Below are 14,418 nucleotides of genomic sequence, written 5' to 3'. Positions count from 1 at the left end.
TAGCTCATGTGGGGCTGCCCCAGGGAGTCCAGCTTACTCCTAGCATTCCTTAAAAGTGAAATATAAACAAAGACCAATCAGAATGGAGATATAATGTAAACAGTAAGTGTGTTCATAACTGTGGGAAACTCGGTCACTAGCCCCAGTGTTTTCAAACTTCCTTGTGATTGTTTGTAAGCAACCTCCCATTAGTTGGCTTGAATGGCATAGAGTGGAGGATTAGGGAGAGGATGCTGCTCTATGACCCATATGCTTTGTTAGTGTCTATCTAACACAAGCCATCTTGTGGAAGGGGAGTAGGCTACTTACTTATTCTTTCTCTAAGTAACCGTTCAACAACATGCTGGCATCTAAAATAAATAAGAAAACAGAATTTGAGTGGCAAAGATGAGAAATGAGTTTCTTATTTTAGGGGGCTTCTGTTCAATGAGTGGTACACATTGAATAGACATTTTTCCAAAGACATGCAGATGACCAAACACACATGCAAAGATGTTCATTATTAATCATCATTCATCATTAATCACCAGAGAAATGCAAATTAAAACCACAATGATGTATCATCTCACACCTGTCAGAATGGTTATCATCAAAAAAACCACAAATAACAAATGTTGGCTAGAATGTAGAGAAAAGGGAACACATATAATGTTGGTGGGATTATAAGTTGGTGGAGCTACTGTGGAAAACAGTATGACAGTTTCTCAAAAAATAAGAATACAGATACTATATGACCCAGAAATTCCATTCTGGTGTACATCCAAAATAAAAACAAGAACATAAATTTGAAAAGATACATGCACCCCAATGTTCATAGCAACATTGTTTACAATTGCCAAGATATGGGAGCAACCTAAGTTTCTGTCAACAGATGAATAGATAATGAAGATATGGTATACATATACGATGCATTACTATTTAGCCATAAAAAAGAATGAAATTTTGCCATTTGTTACAATATGGATAGATTTGGAGGGTATTATGCTAACTGAAATAAGTCAGAGAAAGACAAATACTGTATAATATCACCTATATGTGGAATCTAAAATAAACAAACTAGTGAATGTAACAAAAAGAAACAGACTGACAGGTACAGAGTACAAACTAGTGGTTACCAGTAGGGAGAGGGAAGGGGGAGGGGCTAGTTGATAGTGGGGGGTTAAAAGGTACAACTACTATGCATAAAACAAATAAGCTATAAAGATATATTATATAACACAGGTAGTATGGCCAATATTTTATAATAACTATAAATGGAGTATAAACTTTAAAAATTTTAAATCACTATGTTGTACACCTGTAACTTTATATAATATTGTAAAAAATATGAAAACCCCATCTCAATAAAGATGGCACATATTTTTTTAAAAGGGTAAAAAGCCATGGATCAAGAAAAATGTCAAGATAGGAGAATATACCTAAACATATTTTAAAACATAATTATCCCTGTTACACATGCACCAACTAAAACTAAGCCTCTTGAACTATATTTATATAAATTAAAGTTGTAGTTCTTCTAGTTTGTTGTTTACATGATTCTAGAGAATGTTCTAACATCTACCTGGCCTAAATCATCTACTGTAAGGTTGCATTTGACCACATCCACTTGGCCTAAGTTTTCCCAATTAGAGTTACTATTTAGGTATAGATGGCAAAAGTGAAGTTGTTCTTTCAAGCCATCCATATACTATTAAATACAAATGTTAGAAAGTATAAAATTTAGTCTTCTATTAAAATGTCAAGAGCATAAATATATTTGTCATATAATCTTGTTGCCAATTGTAAAAGCAGAGCAGAAGGGACTGTGGTGGAAAGGACAAAGAATATGTGAATTTTTATCAGTAAAAAAAAAGAGTACCTAGACCATTCATCATTTTCAGGTCTAAGTAGCCTACTGGGAACTCTGGACATACAGGATAGAACAAAGGAATCAGAGTCCCCACAGTAAAATGATTATTAAGGGGAGTAAAGGGATGCTGGTCACAAAAGCAGGGTAGGAGGTAAGAATGCAACACAAAACTCACACCGACAGACTATCATCTACTTCATTCACCTTTTTGCTTCAGTCCAGCTCTGTCTCTAACACACACACACATGCACACACATATATATATATATCGGTATAACCATCACTGTTCAAATTATTGGTGTGAAAAATTAAATATTATAAAAAAGAAATCACATCAGTGCTCACTTCAGCAGCACATATAGTAAAATTGGAACAATACAGAGAAGATTAACATGGACCTGAAGAACATAGGGGTAAGACAGGAATAAAGACACAGACCTACTAGAGAATGGACTTGAGGATATGGGGAGGGGGAAGGGTAAGCTGTGACAAAGTGAAAGAGTGGCATGGACATATATACACTACCAAACGTAAGGTAGATAGCTAGTGGGAAGCAGCCGCATAGCACAGAGAGATCAGCTCAGTGCTTTGTGACTGCCTGGAGGGGTGGGATAGGGAGGGTGGGAGGGAGACGCAAAAGGGAGGGGATATGGGAACATATGTATATGTATAACTGATTAAATTTGTTATAAAGCAAAAAAAAAAAAAAAAAAAGAAGAATGACACGTGAATTTGTGAAGCATTCCACATTTTTAGGCCAGAAGGGAATGGCAAAATGTATTTAAAGTCATGAAAGGGAAAAGCCTACAACCAAGAATATCCAGCAAGGCTCTCATCCATATTGCATGGAGAAATTGAAAGCTTTGTAAACAAGCAAAAGCTGAAAGAATTCAGCACCACCAAACCAGCTTTACAACAAATGCTAAAGGAACTTCTTTAGGTAGAAAAGAAAAGGCCACATCTATAAATAAGAAAATTACAAAATGGAAAATCTCAAGGGTAAAGGCAAACCTAGAGTAAAGGTAAGAAATCATCCACACAAAAACTAGTAGGGAAATTAAAAGACAAAAGTAGTAAAATTATCTGTATACACAATAAGCACTTAAGGGGTATGCAAAATAATTACATGTAAAATATGATATCAAAACCAGGACTCATGACAGGAGGAGAGGACAAGTGCAGGAGATTTAAAATGCTTTTGAAATTAAGAGATCAGCAAACTAAAGTATTCATGTATATATATAGACTGCTATACCAAAGCCTCACAATAACTGAAAAACAAAAATCTATAATAGATATAAAGACATAAAGATAGTCATCAAACCACAAGAGAAGAGAAAAAAGAAGAAACAGAAAAAAAAGACTGCCAAAAACAAATCCAAAACAATTAACAAAGTGTAAATAAGAATACACATAGTGATAATTACTTTAAATGTAAACAAATTAAATGCTCCAACTAAAAGACAAAGACTTCTTGAATGTGTATAAAAACAAGACCAGTATATATGCTGTCTACAAGAGACACACTTCAGATCTAAAGACAAATACAGACTGAAAGTGAAGGTATGGAAAAAAGGTATTCCATGCAAATGGAGATAAAAAGAAAGCTGGAGTAGCAGTATTTATATCATATAAAATAAACTTTAAAATAAAGGCTTTTATAAGAGACAAAGAATGACACTTCATAATGATCAAGGGATAAATCCAAGAAGAAGATATAATAATTGTAAATATACATGCACTCAACATAGAAGCACTTCAGTATATAAGGCAAATATTAACAAACATAAAAGGAGAAATTGACAGTAACACAAAAAATTGATAAACCTTTAGCCAGATTCACCAAGAGAGGGTCCAAATCAATAAAATCAAAACTGTAAAAGAAGTGACAACTCACACGACAGAAATAAAAAAAGATTGTAAGAGACTATTACTAGCAATTATACACTGATAGAATGGACAACCTAGAGGAAATGAACAAATTCTTAGAATGGTACAGTCTCCCAAACTGAACCAGGAAGAAATAGAAAATATGAACACAGCATATGAACACAAAATATGAACACAAAAACAGTAATATAAAACTCCCCAAAACAAAAGTCCAAGACCAGATGACTTCACAAGGGAATTCTACCAAATATTTAGAGAAGAGTTAACATCTGTCTATCTGAAACTATTCTAAAATATTGCAGAGAAAGGAACACTTCTGAACTCATTCTATGAGGACACCATCACCCTGATAAGAAACCAGACAAAGATGTCACAGAAAAAGAAAACTACAGGCCAATATCACTGATGAATATAGATGCAAAAATCCTCAACAAAATACTAGCAAACCAACTCCAAAAACATGTTAAAGGGATCATACACCATGATCAAGTGGAATTTATGCCACAGATGCAAGAAATTTTCAATACCCGCAAATCAATCAGTGTGATACACCACATTAACAAATTGAAGAATAAAAACCATACGATGATTTCAATAGATGCACAAAAATGTTTTGACAAAATTCAACACCAATTTATGATGAAAACTGTCCAGAAAGTAGGCATAGAGGGAACATACCTCAACATAATAAAGCCTATATATGACAAACCCACAGCTAACATCATACACAGTGGTAAAAGCTGAAAACATCACCTCTAAGATCAGGAAGAAGACAAGGATGCCCAGTCTGGCCACTTTTATTCAACACAGTATTGGAAGTCCTAGCGACAGCAATCAGAGAAAGAAAAGAAATAAAAGGAATCTAAGTTGGAAAAGAAGTAAAACTGTCACTGTTGGCAGATGACATGGCAACATACATAGAAAATCTTAAAGATGCTACAAGAAAACTACTAGAGATCATCAATGAATTTGGTAAAGTTGCAGGATATAAAATTAATATAGAAATCTGTTGCATTTCTATACACTAACAACTAAAGATAAGAGAGAAAAATTAAGGAAAACATCCCATTTTCCATCAAAAATCAAATAAAATACCTAGAAATAAACCTACCTAAGGAGGCCAAAGACCTGTACTCCAAAAACTGTAAGACATTGTTGAAAGAAATTGAAGATGACACAAACAGATGGAAAGATATACAGTGTTTTTGGATTGGAAGGATCAATATTTTTAAAATAACTACATTACCCAAGGTAATCTACAGATTCAATGCAATTCCTGTCAAATTACCAATGGCATTTTAAATAGAACTAAAAGAAAATATTTAAAAATTTGTATGGAACTACAAAAGACTTTGAATAGCCAAAGCAATCTTGAGAGAAAAGAATGCATCTGGAGGAATCAGGCTTCCTGACTTCAGACTACATCACAAAGCTACAGTCATCAAAACTGTATGGTACTGGAATAAACAGAGACATATAAATGATTGGAACAGAATAGAAAGCTCTGAAATAAACCAACTCACCTATGGTCAATTAATCTATGACAAAGGAGGTCAGAGTATACTATGGAGAAAAAGACAGTCTCTACAATAAATAGTACAGGGAAGACTGGACAGATACATGTAAAAAAATGAAATTAGAACATTCTCTAACACCATATAAAAATAAACTCAAAATATATTAAAAACCTAAATGTAAGACTGGATACTATAAAACTCCTGGATGAAAACAGAAGCAGAACACTCTTTGACATAAATCACACCAATATTTTTTTGGATCCATATCTTAGAGTAATGGAAATAAAAACAAAAATAAACAAATGGGACCTAATGAAATTTAAAAGCTTAACTATAAAAAAAATAAAAAGACAACCCACATAATGGAAGAAAATATTTGCAGACAATGTGATCCACAAGGGATTAATTTCCACAATACATAAACAGCTCAATATCAAAAAAGTAAACATCCAATCAAAAAGTAAGCAGGAGGGCTTCCCTGGTGACACAGTGGTTGAGAGTCCACCTGCCGATGCAGAGAGTATGGGTTCATACCCCAGTCCAGGAAGATCCCACATGCCACAGAGCGGCTGGGCCCGTGAGCCATGACTGCTGATCCTGCGCATCTGGAGCCTGTGCTCCACAATGGGAGAGGCCACAACAGTGAGAGGCCTGCGTACCGCAAAAAAAAAAAAAAAAAAAAAAAAAAAAGCAGAAGATCACATTTCTCCAAAGAAGACATACAGATGGTCAACACGCACATGAAAAGATGCTCAACATCACTAATTATTAAAGAAATGCAAAACAAACCTACAATGAGATATCACCTTACACTGGTCAGAATGGCCATCATCAAAAAGTCTATAAATAATAAATACTCGAGAGGGTTTGGAGAAAAGGGAATCCTTCTACTCTGTTGATGTGAATGTTAATTGGTGCAGTCACTTTGGAAAAGAGTATGGATGCTCCTTAAAAAACCAAAAAATTAGAGTTAACATATCATCCTGCAATCTCACTCCCAAGCCTATATGTAGAGAAAACTATAATTTGAAATGACACATGCTCCCTAATGTTCATAGCAGCACTACTTCCAATAGCTAAGACATGGAAGTAACCTAATTGTCCATCAACAGATGAGTGGGTAAAGAAGATATGGTATATATACATACTATAATACTACACAGCTATTAAAAAAGAATGGAATAATGCCATTTGCAATAACATGGATGAACATAGAGATTATCATACTATTTGAAGTAAGTCAGAAAGAGAGAGACAAATATCACTTATATGTGGAATCTAAAATAGGACACAAATAAACTTATATAAGACAGAAATAGACTCAAAGACATAGAAAATAAACGTATGGTTACCAGAGGGGAAGGGGGGTAGGGATAAATTAGAAGTGGGGGATTAACAGAAACAAACTACTGTATATAAAATAGATAAACAACAAGGTCCTACTGTATAGCACAGGGAACTATACTTAATATCTTGTAATAACCTATAAGGAAAAGAATCTGAAAAAAAGAGATATGTATTTTTTTACTATATCTCCCAGTTTTAGTAAAAATTATCTCAAAAGGAGAAAAAAATTGTTCTCTGATATACCTCACATGTGACTAAGATAACAAAAATAATTTAATCTTCTGACTCTGCTGCAATCAGGGCTTCATTCAGCTTTCTCTAGAGGTGTAATTAAAACCAGCTAATAAATAAAATAAAAATATGGTTTCTGGAGTAGATCCATAGTATCTCTTTAAAATACATAAAATATGAGGATGGTTTACCTCCCTTTATAGGTTAGGGAAATAGGACCCTGAAAACATTGTTATTGGAAGTCACTCCCTCCAGGGAAGTTAATTAGACAAGGGAGTGAGACATCAATTAAGGGAAGTCGGCCAAAGGTTTTAAATTTATTTCTGGTGAGAAGTACTGGACTTGCAGCAATTAGAATCTGAATTTATGTGTTGAAAAGGTGAAGAAAAATAAAAGTACTACCAGCATGCCACTATTCTGATGATGTTTCGGAAGCTTAAAACAACTATAATTCAAGTGTTTTCTGTTCATACTGAGTCTGAATCACAGAATTTGTGAATTTCAGAGGATATGCTAAAAAAAAGTTGAGCTGAAATAACAGATGACTCATGAATTCACAGGTACTCAATTCACTAACAGATAATTCAGCATTGAATTATTCATATATTTATTCACTTATTTTTTATTGAAGTATACTTAATTACAATATTATATTAGTTTCAAGTGTAAGACATAGTGATTTGATATTTTTATAGATTATATTCCATACAAAGTTATTAGAAAACATTTGTTATATGCTCTGTACTGTACATTACATCCTTGTAACATCTATTTTATACCTGTTAGTTGGTACCTCTTAATCCCCCTCACCCATTTTGCTCATTCTCTCACCCTCTACCCGCTGGCAACCACCAACCTTTTCTCTGTATCTGTAACTCCGTTTCTGTTTTGTTTTATTCTTTAGATTTCATATATAAGTGAAAACATACAGAATTTGTCTTTCTCTGTTTGACATTTCACTAAGCATAATACCCTCTACCCTTCAGGTCAATCCAGTTATCACAAATGGCAAAATATCATTCTTCTTAATGGTTGAATTGTACATATAATTATATTATATATTATATAGTTACATATAATATAAAATACATAATATATAACTCACATATTCTTTATCCATTCATCTGTTGATGGACACTTAGGTTTCTTGTTTTAATATTTTGGCTATTGTAAATAATGCTGTTATGAACATTGAGGAACATATATCTTTTCTATTTAGTGTTTTCACTTTCTTCAGATAAAATACCCAGGAGTGAAATTGCCTCATCCTATATTAGTTCTATTATTAATATTTTGAGGGACCTCCATATAGTTTTCCATAGTAGCTGAATCAATTACATTCCCACCAGCAGGGCATTACAGTTCCCTTTTCTCTATATCCTTGCCAACATTTGTTATGTGTGGTCTTTTTGATGACAGCCATTCTGACAGGTATGAGGTGATATCTCACTGTGGTTTTGATTTGTATTTCCCTGAGGATTAGTGATGTTGAGAATATTTTCAACTATTGGCTATCTGTAAGTCTTCTCTAGAAAATGCTTACCCAGGTCCTCTGCCCATCTTTTAATCAGGTGGTTTGTTTTCACTCCTATTGTGTGCAACACACCCTGATTAGCATTTTTATTAACTCCTCAGTAATCACACACACAAAAACAAATGATTCATACACAAAGAACATAATTTCTGAGAACTTACTCTCTGAAATATACCGCACTAAATCAAGGGGATAATATTGCACCAAAATAACTATCATCCTTGCTCTTTTGGAGCTTACAGTCTAATCAGGAAGAAAGATAGTGATAAAATATTTAGACTTATAATGTTTAAATTGGGACCATAATCAATGTTATAATGGAGAATTTTGGTGTGTAAATATTGTCCATAATAGGAGCATTTGAACTAGTTGAGGAGCTCAGGAGCTTCCCTGAAGACATGAAGATTGGGTTGGGATATGAAGGAGGAACATTATTTATTTAGGCCAAGAGGATAGGGATGATGTTAATGTATTTCAATCAGCAAGAACAGCATGAGCATCAGCCCTCTGGCAAGTGGATGCATCATGAGTAGAGGTGACCAGCATGATTGGGAGGAAAAAAAAAAGAGGTCTGTGAAATGATGACACATGAAGGGAGACTTAGAAAAAAGAAACATGCAGATCTATTTAGGTGAGAGTTATGAGTTTGATCTTTATTTTGAGAAAAATGGGAGGCTATTAAATGGAGTTAAACAGTTAGATGAGGTAACAATTATTTGGTCTTTAAAATGTTAATTTTGGAGGGAAGAGGTAAGATGGTGGAGTAGAAAAACTCTGAGCTCACAACCCCTCATGGAAACACCAAAATTACAACAATTTACAGAACACCTATCAAAGAAAAAGACAAGAACCTACCACAAAAGATCTTCTACAACTAAAGATATAAAGAAGTAACAACACCAAGACAGCTAGGAGGGTTAAAGTCATGGTAGAGTCAAGACCAATAACTCAGGTGGGTGACCCACAAACAGGAGAATAATTACAATGACAGGTTCTCCCCATGGACTGAAGGCACTGAGTCCTATATTGGGCACCCCAGCCTGGGGGTCCTGTACCAGGAAGACAAACCTTATCAAGAAAAAAGAGCATGAGAGAGAGGGCCCAAATCAATAAAATCAGAAATAAAAAAGGAGAACTTACAACTGAAACTAGAGAAATACAAAGGACCATAAGAGATTATTGCAAACAAGTGTATGATAATAAAATTGACAAATTCTAAGAAACATGCAATCTCCCAAAACTGAACCATAAAGAAATAGAAAGCATGAACAAACCAATTACCAGTAATGAAACTGAATCAGTAATTGTAAAACTTCCAACAAACCAAAGTCCAGGACCAGATGCCTGAATTCTGCCAGACATTTAGAGAAGTGTTAACACCTATCTTTCTTCAAACTATCCCAAAAAATTATAGAGGAAGGAATGCTTCCAAATTTATTCTGAGACCAGCATCACCCTGACACCAAAACCACACAAAGACATCACATGAAAAAAAGAAAATTCCAGGTCAATATCACTGATGAGCATAGATGCAAAAATCCTCAACAAAATATTGGCAAGCCAAATTCAACAATAATTAAAAGGATCAGACTCAAAGACATAGAAAACAAACTTATGGTAACCAAACCGGGAGTGAGGGCAGGAGGGATAAATTAGAAGTTTGGCATTAGCAGATACAAACTACTATATATAAAAGAGATAAACAACAAAGTCCTACTGTATAGTACAGGAAACTATATTCAATACTTCGTAACACAATATTATGGAAAAAAATCTGAATCACTTTGCTGTACACCAGAAACTAGCACAACATTGGAAATCAAACACACTTCCAAAAAAAAAAAATACACTATGATCAAGTGGGATTTATTCCAGGAATGCAAGGATTTTTCTATATCCATAAATCAATCAGTGTGATACATCACATTACCAGGTTTAAGAATAAAAAAACATGGGGCTTCCCTGGTGGCACAGTGGTTGAGAGTCCACCTGCCTATGCAGGGGACGCGGGCTCGTGCCCCGGTCTGGGTGCCCCGGTCTGGGTGCCCCGGTCTGGGAGGGTCCCACATGCCATGGAGTGGCTGGGCCCGTGAGCCATGGCCACTGATCCTGCACGTCTGGAGCCTGTGCTCTGCAGCGGGAGAGGCCACAACAGTGAGAGGCCCGCGTAATGCAAAAACAAACAAACGAACAAAAAAAAAACTCTCCAGAAAGTTGGTATAGAGGGAACGTACCTCACCATAATAAAGGCCGTATGTGCCAAACCACTGCTAGCATCATACTCCACAATGAAAACTTGAAAACATTTCCTCTTAGATCAGGAGCAAAACAAGGATTCCCACACTTTCTACTTTTATTCAAAGTACTATTAGCAGTCCTAGCCACAGCAATCAAAGAAGGAAAATGGATCCAAATTGTAAAAAAATAAGTAAAACTGTCATTGTTTTCACACAACATGATACTATATATATAGAAAATCCTAAAGATGCGACCAAAACTGCTAGAAATCATCGATGAATTCAGTAAAGTTACATGATACAAAAATAACAGGCAGAAATCTGTTTCTGTACACTAACACTAAACTATCAGAAAGAAAAATTAAAGAAACAATCCAGTTGCAATGACATCAAAAAGGATAAAATACCCAGGAGTAAACCTACCTAAGGAGGTAAAAGACCTGTATTCAGAAAACTATAAGATACTGATGAAAGAAATTGAAAATGAAACAAAGAGATGGAAAGATATACTGTGTTCATAATTTGAAGAATTACCATTGTTAAAATGACCAGAATACCCAAGGCAATCTACAGATTCAATGCAATCCCCATCAAAATACCAATGGCATTTTTCACAGAATGATATAGAAGAACAGATTTTTAGGTATCATGCTCTGTAACTTCAGACTGTACTACAAAGCTACAGTCATCAAAACTGTATGGTACTGGCACAAACGAATCAATGGACAAAGGATTAATCTCCAAAATATATAAACAGCTCATACAGCTCAATATTAAGAAAACAAACAACCCAATCCAAAAATGGACCAAAGACCTAAATAGACATTTTTTCCAAATTAGACATACAGATGGCCAAGAAGCACATGAAAAGCTGCTCAACATCACTAATTATTAGAGAAATGAAAATCAAAAGTACAGTGAGGTATCACCTCACACCAGTTAGAATGGGCATCATCAGAAAATCTACAAACAACAAATGCTGGAGATGGTATGGAGGAAAGTGAACATTCTTGCACTACTGGTGGGAATGTAAATTGATACAGTCACTATGGAGAACAGTATGGAGGTTCCTTAAAAGACTAAAAATAGAATTATCATATAATCCAGCAATCCCACTACTGGGCATGTACCCAGAGTAAACCATAATTCAAAAAGACACATACACCCCAATGTTCATTGCAGTACTATTTACAATAGCCAGGTCATGGAAGCAACCTAAATGCCCATTGACAGATGAATGGATAAAGAAGATGTGGTACATATATACAATGGAATATTACTCAGGCATAAAAAGGAACAAAATTAGGTCATTTGCTGAGACGTGGATGGATCTAGAGACTGTCATACAGAGTGAAGTAAGTAATAATGAGAAAAACAAACATCATATATAAACACATATATGTGGAACCTAGAAAAATGGTATAGATGAACCGGTTTGCAGGGCAGAAATTGAGACACAGATGTACAGAACAAATGTATGGACACCAAGGGGGGAAAGCCACAGGGAAGTTGGGGTGGTGGTGTGATGAATTCGGTGATTGGGATTGATATGTATACACTAATGTGTATAAAATTGATGACTAATAAGAACCTGCTGTATAAAAAAAATTAAATAAAATTCAAAAATTAAAAAAAAATAAAGAAATATGAATGTCCAATAAGCACATTAAAAAAAAAGTCTGCAGTTAGCCTTAGATTACTGGTTAAGATATGCAGGAATATTGGTAACTGAATTTGTGATTATGAAAACATTTTATATTCTTCTGGGCTTTAATTTCTCCATTTTAGAAATAGGAATAGTAAACCCTACCAACCCCTCTATTGTGAGGATCAAATGGGGTTAAAAATTAATAAAGGTCTTTCATTAGGGAGAATTTGGCATTGTGTTCCTTAAATTCATGTAAATTGTTAGGAATATTATGTGAATGTTGAAATAAGATGCTAACTTCAGGTGGAGAAGAAATGGACAGGAATGCAGAGAAGAGATTATTACTATAAAAGAAAGGTGCAATCAGGATAGAGATTTTGAAAAGCCTGGTTTGGAGATTCTAATTCTTATGAATAATAATCTCTAATAATCAAGTTTGGTGGGAGGGGGAAACAAAGTGAGAAATGGTAATAAAGTGTTTAGAGAGATCAAGAGCAGGACAGGAAGTAAAAAAGAGAAGCACAGAGCTGCAAGAAAAATATTCATTTTTTACACAAAGCTCTGGATCTAATAAAAATGTACCTAACACTATAACCTGAAGTATATGTTAGATGTACAAAATGATCAGGGAGAATAATTAGAAATCCTAAGAAGTAAGTAAGTCAGGATCTGCCTGTGTTTTGATGTAGTCATTGTGGAATGAAGATGTTAAACTTTTTATAAAGCAAGAGTTTTTCTTTAATCTTTTTTGTGTTCTGTATTATTTTTGAGCCTGGTGAAACTATGGAGTCTCAAGAAAAATGTACACAAAAAATGTCCTACTTATCCATGTATATGAACTCAAACTTAACATGTACACTTACATCTATATGTACCCATACAACTACATCTACAGCTTTACCTACAGTTACAGAGACTTATACATATACAATTTCATGGAGTTCATCAACCCCCTGAATTTGGTCTATAGACTGCTAGACACAAAAATTTCTACTCTTCTTTAGAGATTAGCTAGAATCTTTGTTTTTATGATTTGTTGGTAATTTAAGTAAGTACTAGAGAAGGAAAAATTCTAAGAGAATGAGCATGTTAATACTATGGCACAACATAGCATAACAGAAAAACATTTTAACTACAACTCTCTAAGTTAGTTCTAAGATAAATGGACAAGCTTCCAACAGTTCATTTTATTTATAATAGAGTACATCTCATCTCCTGTGACAGTTGGTAAGTTATGTAACAAAGTTGGTTAAAGCAGGATAGTTTAAAAAACTCATACACAGCTAAACAAATATTTTAATTTATATGTATATATTCAAATTTATCTATCAATATTTTTCTACCCATTTTATAATTTTGACAATTTTTACCCCGTTTATATAAAGAAAAAATTATTTTTGAATACTTAAGTTGTTTGCACTTTGAACTGAGAATATGTCAGCTTTAAAATCAGAAGGCCTTAGCAGTATTCCTGGACTAGACACTCAGAAGCTAAATGATCTCAGTGAAGTTACTTAAATTATATGCCTTACTTCTTGAAACTTCGTGGACTGTTATTAGATTTGAGTGAAGTATGCAACCAAAGTATTTAATAAAGGCTTTTACCTGGATACTCCTGAACCCACAGTTGGAGGCATAAGTCTCTGACTAGCGGGACCACAAAGAATTAGTTCAGATTTAGGACGGTTTTTTGTCAAAGATTGGGTGGAAAAAATTCTGAATGGGAGTCAGCAAGTGGCTTATGAGTCCTGACAACAACATTCTGATTCACCCTGACAAAATAATTAAAACACTTTAGTTTAATGTCCCTATTTATAAAAGGACAGGACCAAAAATAAAATACCAGCCCAAACATGTTATTATTCCTACTCCTCTTCTCTGAATTTTCTGCAAATTTCTTTATATATTTATATTATAACTCAACATATAATTCATATTAAGCTCTGAAAATATTTGAAAATAGCTCTTCAGGAACCCTAGATTAGGAATCACTATATAAAATAATCCCGAAGCTCTCTCTCAGCTCTCAAAAAATTTATGATTTTAATATATTCTATCAATATACCTATGTGGTTAATAAACAACACAATTTGCTAGGAACAAAAACATTTTTCTTTGCCTTTTATTTTCTGCAAAAAAAAAAATATATATATATATATATAAAG

The sequence above is a fragment of the Hyperoodon ampullatus genome (assembly GCF_949752795.1).
Source record: "Hyperoodon ampullatus genome assembly, chromosome: 13".
Classification (NCBI taxonomy): domain Eukaryota; kingdom Metazoa; phylum Chordata; class Mammalia; order Artiodactyla; family Ziphiidae; genus Hyperoodon; species Hyperoodon ampullatus.
This window is presented reverse-complemented; position numbering follows the sequence as displayed.